General features: G+C 31.3%; 1 pseudogene; it reads right to left on the bottom strand.

Annotated features, from left to right (window-relative positions):
- Positions 1 to 8,295: 8,295 nt before the first annotated feature.
- Positions 8,296 to 10,945, bottom strand: LOC100782290 (laccase-4-like; annotated as a pseudogene).
- Positions 10,946 to 11,248: the final 303 nt, after the last annotated feature.

Below are 11,248 nucleotides of genomic sequence, written 5' to 3'. Positions count from 1 at the left end.
TACCGCAATCACATTTAAAACCATGGCTCAATATAATAGGTTGTGATGCGCACTTGGTGTGAGGGTTAGACTGTTAGAGTAACCTTGTACTTTCTTTAATAAACGTAGTTAATTTCTTTTGCTGGTTAAACACTTTAATAGTTAGGGTGGAACTATATATACTTTTCCAAGATTCATTTGGTTCCTTTCAGAAAAAGAATAATAAACACAGCCCCTTTTTGAAATTGGGTTTTAGCAAGATAGTAAAACTTTTACAAAAAGGCACAAAGCAACTTGGAGGAAAAGAATCAGCTTCTGGAATCTAAGTCAGTTTGTTTTTGTTTGCTATATATATTTTCACACATGACAATTTCTTAGCCATTCCTTTATATAGCAAGCAATGTTTACCACTTATGTTGGTAAACATGGTAGGGATGGGAGCAGAAAGTTGAGATGATAAAATAAAAAGAGAAATTGTGTATTATATATAATTTGAAAATGATAGAGAAGCTAAGTTTGTACATATACAACATGGCATAACAGGAATATAGATATGTTTCTCCAACTTGATTCTCTGCAGTCAAATTATTCATTACATTATCCGTTCTCAACGATTCATCAATTAGTTGTCAGCTAAATTAATTTTCACCAATGTTAATACATGTATTGTCAGTTTTTGGAGAGAGGTCCATTGACTAATCTCTAAAATTATTGACCGATCTTTTATTAATAATGATTAATGAGCATTAATCTTATGATCATTTGACAAATTAATCTCAGATCGAACAAATGTCAAGCATATCACTGTAAACTGTTAAATATAATGCGGGGTTATGATATGATTAAAGACAAGTTAGAGAAAGTGTTGACCTGAGAGAATACATAGTAGAAGCTGTTGAACAACGGTTATGATTTGATGATTAGAGTGAAGTGTGAGAGAGTGATGACAGGATAGAATGCATAATAGGGGATATATATATATATATATATATATATATATATATATATATACTCCTAATGTGAAATTTATTTTTGTGTTATAAATTAGAGACAATCATTATATTCATTATCTTCTCTTTTTGATAGGTATATTCACACATTATTTTTATAAAATAACCATAAAATTAAATTTCCTTTTTAGACATTTCAAATTATATTTTTTAAAGTTTATATGTATATTTAATATTCTTAATCATTCGTATGTTTTAATCTACCTTCTTTTAACTTTATTTCTAAATTGAATTTTAATAATTTTTCAAAAATAACTTTATATAACAATTTAAATTGTTTATTATAAATTTAAAATATAATTTATATATTTAAAGATATTTATGTATCAATGTTTGAAATTCCATTGAGAGAAATGCCCACGTTAACAAAATTGCTTCCAACACCAATTTGTAATTATGAGATTTGGCTGGGTGGTAAAAGAAAAAGACAGGAAGAGGAATGTCGTAGATTTGATTTTGCTGTTAATCAAAAATTAATAATTGGCAATAAAAAAAAGGATAGCATTACTTGGTGGTTTATGGATTATTACTTTTATGTTTTTTTATGTATAGGAATAAAAAACATATATAAGAGATTTCTAACAACTCATAATTTTTTATTCAATTAGGCTCTCTTAATTGATTATTTTCATTTTAATATATAAATTGTATTTTCATTTTCTAATAAATTTAGAATTAAATATGATTTTGATCCTCCAAATATGGACTCATATCAGTTTTAGTCTTCCATATATAAATAATTTCATTGCATTTTTGTGAAATTTTCAAAATTCTTCTTTTAAGTCCTTTATTTAAGACTATCATTTTTTCAGTTAAAAGTTTATAATTCAAACATTAGTATTTTCATTTCCGGAATTAGCTAGCATTTAGCGTGACTTGAAATAATTGAAAAAAAATACATTATAACTATTATTCCTAAGCAAATATATACAATTAAACTCATATATTACCTCTGCTGTTAGTAGAACCTAATTATAACTATTATGGAAATATTTTTTGCCTCAACCACATTGTCTACAATAAGTGATCGGCTTGCATTTAACAAAAATATTAGCGGAGTTAAATAAATGACTTAAAAGGAAGGAAAATTTTGAAAATATCAAAGATCATGAAAATGCAAAGAAATAATTTTTGGAGGACTAAAATTAATGAGTCAATATTTGGAGGATCAAAATCATATTTAACCCAATTTATTAATTATTAGCATAAACTTGCGTATACAATCTGACCATCATTTTCTATAAAAAAAAAAAAAAAAAATCTAGCAATCTTGACGCCATGAACCTAACCATGCATATATAAAAGGAATTATATACTTGTAATGATGTCTAACAAGATCCAAAAGAGAAAGTTATATATTCTTGTTGCTCCATGCAAAACAAACATAACGTCAACATGAAATTTTTGATGATATTTGTTCTAGCAAAGTTTTGTTTCTTTGGAGCTATATATGTAATTTAATGGTACCAACCAAGGGAAGACCAAAATCCTTTAGAGGGGGAGAATGGGAGAAGGGAGATTGAAGAATTTATCTACTTAATTAGTATACCTTATTATCACATTACAAGTAGTACATTTTTTTTTATTGTATATAAAATAAGGAATTGCCTGGATTTTACCTCTCCATTAATTAATTAACTGAAAGATTAAACAAACAAAAATTGAGCACGTCTTATTTTTAATGTTTTATGAACAGAATCGAACCTATTAGTTCAACTTGTCGAGTCGGATTAAGAGTCGATAAGTTATTTTTGGTACATAATTAAACTTTTACTTTTATTAAATTAGTTAAATTACTACCAACAAATTGTTGTTTTAAATGGTATTGAGCTTGATTTGTAAGATTTTAAATTTGAGTTGTGTGGATAGAAAAAATAATAGTTGGAAGAGAAGATCTTATTAAAGGTGATTAATTAAATTTGTCGATAAAAGTAATCATCAATAAAATTAGTAAATATTCAATATCAAAATCATGGTAATCCAATTTTTTTTTAGTTACACTAGTATTAATTATAAATTCAATTAGAGTTATTAGAAGAAAAAAGATGGGGACTGAGGCCCTGTATTGGTTTTGGGCTTTTGGGCCATCATGACTTGAATCTGAATTCTCCCTGCAGTCCGCGGGTCAAGTTTGAGTTTCCCTCAACCCCTCCATTCACAAATTAACAATAAGCGCCATAAACAAATTTCTCAGCTTCCATACCCGAAAACAAAAAATTCTCAAAATACAAGGAATCTGAATTCTCCCTCCAGTTTTTTGATTTGTTCCCTCAAAATTCTGAAAATGCTGGCATTAAGATGCAGGCTACTTTTGTTTCATTGCCAATTTCCCTCCCTGTTGATGGCCTTCTAGAGGAAAATTTATTATTAATTGGAAATAAATGCAAAGAATCGTATTCTGTAGCATGCTGGATCTAAATTTTATATCTCGATGTAATTTGTTGCATCGCATGATTCGCATCTATGTAGGGTTTTTTTTTGTTTTATTATACATATAGACACAGTCACACAGACAAAAAAAATAGAATTTTAAATTACTTGGTTAATTGGCTTATTATTTAGCATATAATGTGGGATTTTGTGAGAAATGCTCATTTGTACCAATTTGACCTGTTACACAAATTTTCTGGATGAAAACTTTATGTGAAACATACTATCCTTATTTTTCCCACAATTTCTTGTTTTTTTATTTATTATTTTAATATTATTCAGTAAAATGTAAATTCGTTGATTTATAATAAATTTGTCGGAACTGCATTTGCACTACAGGCAGTTGCGTGACGATAATATACGCAGAATTTTAAAAATGTAAATGCGTGGATGAAGTGTAAATCAGAAGAGCACATAGAAGTGAAAAACATGGAAACTGGTTAAAAATGACAGTAATGTAAGTTTATAATATTTTGTGTTTTTTTGGTAAAAATAACATACTCTAAATCCAGTGGTAATGTAAGTTCATATTTCACAAGAATGTGGATTTAAATTTTGTTGTTAATGTAAAAATCTTATTAATAAATTTTATTTCTTTTAACAAAAAGAAACTAATGTCAATTCAAGTGTTTAAAAGTTTGTTTCTCCTTAACAATGGTAACAAGGTCCTCAAGTCCTCCCTTAACGATTGTGACCAAAAGAAAGATGTATGAAGAACAACATAAACTTATTTCAAAGTTGTCATAAAATATATACAATCGTCCAATTTTATTTTATTTTATTTTTTAAAAAACAAACCTTCTGCAATCCTTTTCCTCAATAACAAGGATCAAATAGGAAAAACAAAATGTCTCTCACGTTTAGTTGCAAGAAAATGGATTGTACTCAAGATAGTCATCATCCTTGTTATCAGCCTCCCACCATTGACCCATTGTCACCTTTCATATCCTCATGCTTGCCTTCCAAATCCTCATATGGGCACATGAAGGTTCAACTTTTTTGTTCTCCTAAGTGAAGGTAGTGAAGTGTTTGGGGGTAAAGACTTCCTAATTGTCTTATGAAAACGAGGTTTGAATCAAATAGGAGGATAATGTGGGTACTATAAGAAGACATATATAGATAGAGGATGATGGAGTAGGTGACATTAATTGGTGCTTATCATTTAAAATAGGTGGCGTGTTTGTTTAATGCTATAAGCAAAGGGAAGACTAGAAACCTTTAGATCAGGTGGAGGAGAGTTGAGGAAGTAGGATTCATCTACTAGTCTAATGTGTAAACCTTGAATGTCACTCTAGTTTAACAACAAACAATAGACAAAATTAGTGAAATAAGTGTTATAATTGTTTAACTTTTAAATCCATTTATCTCGATTTTCTAGATATAGAATGACTAAGGTAAGTAAAAATAATAATATAGTATAATTAAGTCTTTTTCCCATCTAAAGAGAAATCAAGCCCCACCATAATTTATAATCTATTTTGCATATTGACCCACTATTCTCCAATATTAATGATAAAAATCATGTTTATTTTTTGAAATATATTGAAGGTTGTTGTATTTTTTTTTTCTTTCACAAAGGACATCCCTCAACTGATAATCAAAAATCATTTCCTTTCAAAATATAGAAAATACCAAAGTCCATTTTGCCTCTCTTCTAAAAAAAACAAGGTTGTTCTATTAAATGCATAGATTACACACACAGATATAACAATGATCTACAAAAACAATCAAAGTTCTATGAATAAATGTTTTTTTTATAAACTTATTTTGTTGAAGAGGATTTAAAAATTCAACATTTTTTTATGAATATAAGTTCAATCAAATTTTAAACTAAAAGGTTTCTAATTTTATTTAATTTATTATAAATTTACTATTCCAGCTAATTAAACCATTTAATCTTTATTAAAACTTTACAAATAAAATAAAAGTTTATGACGACATATGTTAAATATGATTATAATTAATGTGTTAAATGATATATATATATATATATATATATATATATATATATATATATATATATATATATATATTACAAACCTTATACAAGTATTATTAATATAAAATTTATTAAAACTAATGAAGGTTAAATTAAATATTATTTTCATTAAAACTTATAAGAACTAAATGAAGAGGGCCATAAAATTTGTAAATAAGTTAAAATTAGAACTTAAATAGCATTAGATTAATGTATGTTTTTATTCATATTTATTTATATTATCATTTCAATAAAATATGTATTTTTTGTAATCTACTGAAAGTTAATACACTTTAATTGCTGTTTATCTAAAAAGAGTGAAGAAGAAGGAAAAAGAGTATCATAATCAGGGTTAAAATAAAAAAGACAATTTTTTTTATATATATATTGAATAAAGGGTGCTGAGCCCGGGTTTTGGTTTTGGGCTCTTGGGCCGTGAGGCCATCACTACCTGAAATCTAAATTCCAAATTCCGAATTCTGGGCGCCCCCAAGTTTCACATTTCCCTCTTCCTTTTCATTCCCAAATTAACAAAAAACCGCCATCAACAAATTTTCTAATCTTCCAAACCTCAAAACCAAAATTCTCAAAATTTTCAAGTCCCTCCTCTTTCCACTTCAATCCAAGTTTCAACAATGGATATAAATCATCACCACACAACCCACAAATACATCATCACCCACCTCTTCTACTACATCTCTGTCCTTAAACAACAACAACAACTCTTCTTTTCTGTCACCACCAAACCCGTCACAAATTATGGAGGCCGGTGGCAGTGGCACTGCCACCACCGCCACCACTTCCGACCACGGTGACAAGGAGAATGTCCCTCCTCCGCAAAAGGGTAGTAAGAACAAAATTCCCCCCGTCGTTCCTACGTCTTTCAAGAAGAAGAAGCGCAGCAAGAGAAAGCCCAAGAGGGTGCCTCTTGCTGACATCACAAGCCTCTTCGATAATTCCGCTACCACTACTACTACTACTACTACTACTACGGTTGCTCCTTCCCAAGAATCCCAACAACAACAACAACAACAACAACAACAACAACAACAACAACAAAGTGGAGTTTCTCCTCTTCCTAGGAGGTCACCTCGTACCTCCAAAACATTAAGGATGGGGTTCAGATAGAAATTTTCAGTTTTTGCATTTCTTTTTGTTTCCTTGCACAGTTTGTTTCAATAGAGGAAAGGCACAAATACATTGGTCATTCTGACATCTGTGCTACTTTTGTTTCATTGCTGTTGCTGCTCCTATTTCAATCTGCAATTTTCTTCTCTCATTCACCATGAGTTGCAGAGTATTGTATTCATCAGCTTTGTTGATAACTAATTTCTGTCGGAGAACTTAGTTCGTTGGTTTTAGTGAAGTCTCCTCTTTCAATCACACTTTCTTTTGAACCCGAGACCTTATTAGTTTCGCTCGGATCAATCACATGTTGGTTGCAGTTTTGTCCCTCGAGAGATAAATACTGAGGAGATTTTTACCCACAGGCCTGTTTGAGGGAATTATATTATTAATTGGGAAGGAAGAAATGCAGAGAATTGTATTGTGTGACCATCTAAATTATACATCTCAATATGATGTAATGCATCGTATCTATTTTACATGAATACATATAGACACTGACCTAAGCAACATAGTATTGAAATACTTGGTTTAGTGTTTGGAATATTATGTGTTTTTGTGAGAGACATGCCCATGTGTACCAATCTGTTATACAAGTTTCTGGACGAAATTAAACTTATGCAAAATAAGTTATCCTTAATTTCTAACAATTTTCTTGTATTTATTTAGTATTTATTCAGTAAAATGTAAATGTGTGGATTTATATTGAATTTGTTGGAATGGTGATTTTGTAGGAACTGTTTTTGCTCTACAAAGCAGCCCTCTTTTTTGGTAATAAAAAGGAAAGTATGATTAAAATCAGTGAAGTACATCTTCAAAAGAAATAGTTCTTTTTTCCCATTCAAGAAAATGGAGTGTACAATAAAATGTCCCATATCACATTGCATAACGTGAATATCCGATCCTTTGCCTTGTCACCCATATGATATGAATGCCTTCTAAATTGATTTTCAAGGAAATTAATCTTGTTTTATTTACATATCATGTGTGTTGTCCCAATTTGATCGCAAAGGTGTCACATTTGCACACGAGGGAGCTTAAAATGCACAGGAGCGAGCCAAAGATGCATGATGCTCATGCTCTGTTATGTCTTGTTTTAACACATGTGACATAGATTTGTATACATATTTACACTTGTGACATAGATTTTCATAGAGATGAGTGTTTGGGATATATTTGTTAGAGGTAACTCCAACGTACTTTTGCCAAAGTAACTCCTTTATTACTTCTCTGATAAATGCATTAAAATTCATGCTACAGAGTTTTCATCAAGCAAATATACCCCATCTGTTGGCGACTCAAATAAGAAAGATTAACTTTTCTATGTAAGAATAAGAATATTTTGACAATAACCAGCTGACCATAGATCTTAACGTTCCTAGTGGACATACTTAAATCTTGCATATGAAAGACTTATTTTCTAGCATTAAATTTCTATTACAGAATTTCTTTTAATCAACTTAATTAATTAAGTTATGAAACATTAATTCTAATACAGGTTTGATCTCCTGAATGTATTCTATCCCTTTTTTTCACTCTCTTATATCCCCTCCTTCCTTCTCCTTTGATAACTTATCACGAGTCTCTTAGATAAAAAAAAGGGACTAATCTATTGCATAACCAACGCTGGAACTGTAATTACCAATAACAAAAAGTTAACTAAACTCAAGAATCAGCACAAGGTGGCTTAAAAATCCTTAAAATTTTGATTGACATTTATATGCATAATTAATGCCAAAAACATCATTCAAGAAGGAGAAATATGAGAGTACAAACAATACAAAAAGAATGATGAAAAAGGAAATTAAAAAAAATACAAAGCAATGGTCATTTGATATTATTCCGCTCTGAGCATCTTCTCCTTTCTTTACTCGGAGAAAATCTTGTTTGTTGTTAGCCTTGATTGTTCCTCCCTTTGGCATATATACTTCTCTTTTATATGTTTCCCCTTCCTCATTGTGCATAGAATATTACTTAGTATTTTTTTCTCAACACTTGGGTAGGTCGCTTGGAGGTGGTAATAAAGATTCATTTGGTCCTTTACCGTTGTCCACAACAAAAGCCAATCTTCAGTCCCCATGTAGTGTGAATTTCCAAATGCCAATGCATAAACTAGACACCTAACAAAACAGAATACCATATATCATAACATTGAAAAAAAATGTGAAATCCAAATCATTTTATCTTTGTACAACTTATTTAGCTTTAGACCAAAGTTCAGACACAATATTGAATTGATAACTGAGTGCTATAGTAGCATACTCTCTAATATACTTCTTTCTACAAAATCATGAGTGAGACTCGCTAAATAAGAAGGGGGGCCACACATTTTTGTAATTTCCAATAAATTTGGATCAACAGTAAAGAATATGTTTAAAAGAGTGTGTTAGAGACTGTGTTGTTAGCATTTTTTGTGATAACTTTATATACCTGGATTATCAGCCCTGAATCTGATAGCAGTCCACCCCCCAGCCGGAACTCCAACTGTATTTTTCTCCACAGGATCTCCAAGGTTGAATTTCTTGGCATCTTTTGCGGGTTGAAATTCCCTTGTCCTATACCAACAACAACAAAAAAAAAATGCCATGAAGATGAATAGGATGGTTCTCAGGTGTTATCATTCCAGTATCTTGCAAGACCAATTGAACAGTGGAATTGTAAGCTAGTCTATAGACTCTTGTCCCTTTCATGGTCTTCAAATTTGATTGGCTGTATCCCTGTGAAGTTATACACTACAGGAGGATTTCCAGGAAAATCATCGGTGAAAACACCCTTGATCTTGAGGAAATGTGCTTGAAGAAGAGAAATTTTAGGCATCACAAAGGTGACATTGTTGATATCTGCTACCACCCTGCTATTATTCACACAAGTAGCACAAGGGTTGACACTGAGGCTAACTGTGAAGAGCAAGTTATGATCAATCCTTAAAGGGACTCTAGCAGGATACTTTTCGGAGTTTAAGCTTCGGAGAGAATCGGTGAAAGTGGTGGCAAGTGGTGTTGCATTTCTAGGAGGCATTGAAGTGAGGGTGGTGATGGTGGAACCAAGGGTGCCTAGATAGTGTAAAGTGGCAGTGGCAGTCTTGTTGTCAACTGCAATTGGAGCTTACATGAAAGGAGAGGCTGCAACCAAGTATTTGCCAGTTTCATGTTTGGTTGTTAGAAGCACATTTGTGGTTTGGCCAGGTGCTATGAGAATGGTATCAGTTTTGAAAGGCTTGGTGTAGACTGCATCAACCTCAACAACTGTGAGTTCATGGCCAGCAATTTTAAAAAAGAGCTCTTCATTGAGTGCAGCATTGATGATTCTTAGCAAGTAGGTGTTTCCTGGTTGAACATCCAACTTAAACCCTCCTGGACACAGAAACAAGGTTCAAAATTACTTAACTGAAAATTAAGGATTTATTTGGTTTGAGAAATCATTTTTTTTAATTTATTACTTCTGAGAGAAATTTGATTCATTTTACCTCTCTAATTAATTTTCTTTTCTTTTCTGATAAGTATTTACTGAAAATTTTATCAGCATTAGTCAATCAGAAAATATTTTATGGAAACAAATATACCTGATTTTTTTTTTTCCATTTTTTCTTTGGCTTTAGCTACTGTGGAGAACTTGTTAGAATTTGAGTCACATTGGCTTGGTCTAATTACGTCAAAAGTTAGATTTTGGTTCTTGGACTTTGCCTTGTGAAGCACACAGCCTTGGATAGGTCCTGGATGGCCATTGATTGTGTGAGCATCAGAGACATTTGGAGCCAAACCGGATTTCAAAGCTTCATTTATTACAGCCTCAGTATCTGATTTCCACCATTCACCTGAATCAAATTCAAAATATTGTGAGAACTAGGAAGTATGGTTTCTATTTTAATTAGACTATTAATCAAGGTCCAAAGGGAAATATTCACTAAGAAACAGTTATTACAGTGTATATTTTTTTTAGAAAACTAAGATACAGTTTCACGAGTGTTTTTAGCAATATTCTCCTATATATCAGAATTGAAGTTTTACCTTGAGATTCTATGTTGACTTTGGATGCAAATTTTTATTGTGATTGGAAAACATAAATAATGCCCAAGAAATTGTATTTAAGTTTTTTTTTTCTTTCTAATTTATGACTATAGAACCAAAAAAGTTAAATATTTAGCAGCATGATTAAGAAAAAGGTAGTAGAACTTACTCAATATGATAACTTGTTCCCTATTTGGTTTGGGAAAAGGGTACGGAACTCCAAGCTTGGGCAAGATGACCAAGGCACCATGGACAGTGGCCCTAAGCCAGAGGATATGTGCATGCCACCAAAGTGTGCCTCTTTGGCCTGTAAGAGTAAAGTTATAGACTTAGGCCTGGCCCGGTTGAATTGGGCACTGGGTTATGTATGCTGGCCCATCAGCCCAACCTGTTCTCAAGTGTCTGACACCATTCATGTTCAATTTCAATTCACTTTATAATTTTTGCATACGTAATACTAATAACTAATGAAAAAAGCACTCAGTGCCTATCAGTTTCGTATATACAGTTGGTAGTTAATGGTTTAATTTACTGGATATTAAATCATGTAATTTAAAATTCAATTGATCAATGAAGACAATTAGATCAATGAAACTAAAACATATGGGATGTTCATTTTGGTCTCACGAAAGTTTCATTTCATTTTTTCGTCTTATTTTCCAATGTTACAATAATGTAGCACAATTCATACTATATATGCTTAGGCTTAGCATGTGTGA

The sequence above is a fragment of the Glycine max genome, chromosome 6 (assembly GCF_000004515.6).
Source record: "Glycine max cultivar Williams 82 chromosome 6, Glycine_max_v4.0, whole genome shotgun sequence".
Taxonomy (NCBI): Eukaryota; Viridiplantae; Streptophyta; class Magnoliopsida; order Fabales; family Fabaceae; genus Glycine; species Glycine max.
The sequence above is the reverse complement of the archived record's forward strand: the minus strand, read 5'-3'. Positions and strand labels throughout refer to the sequence as shown.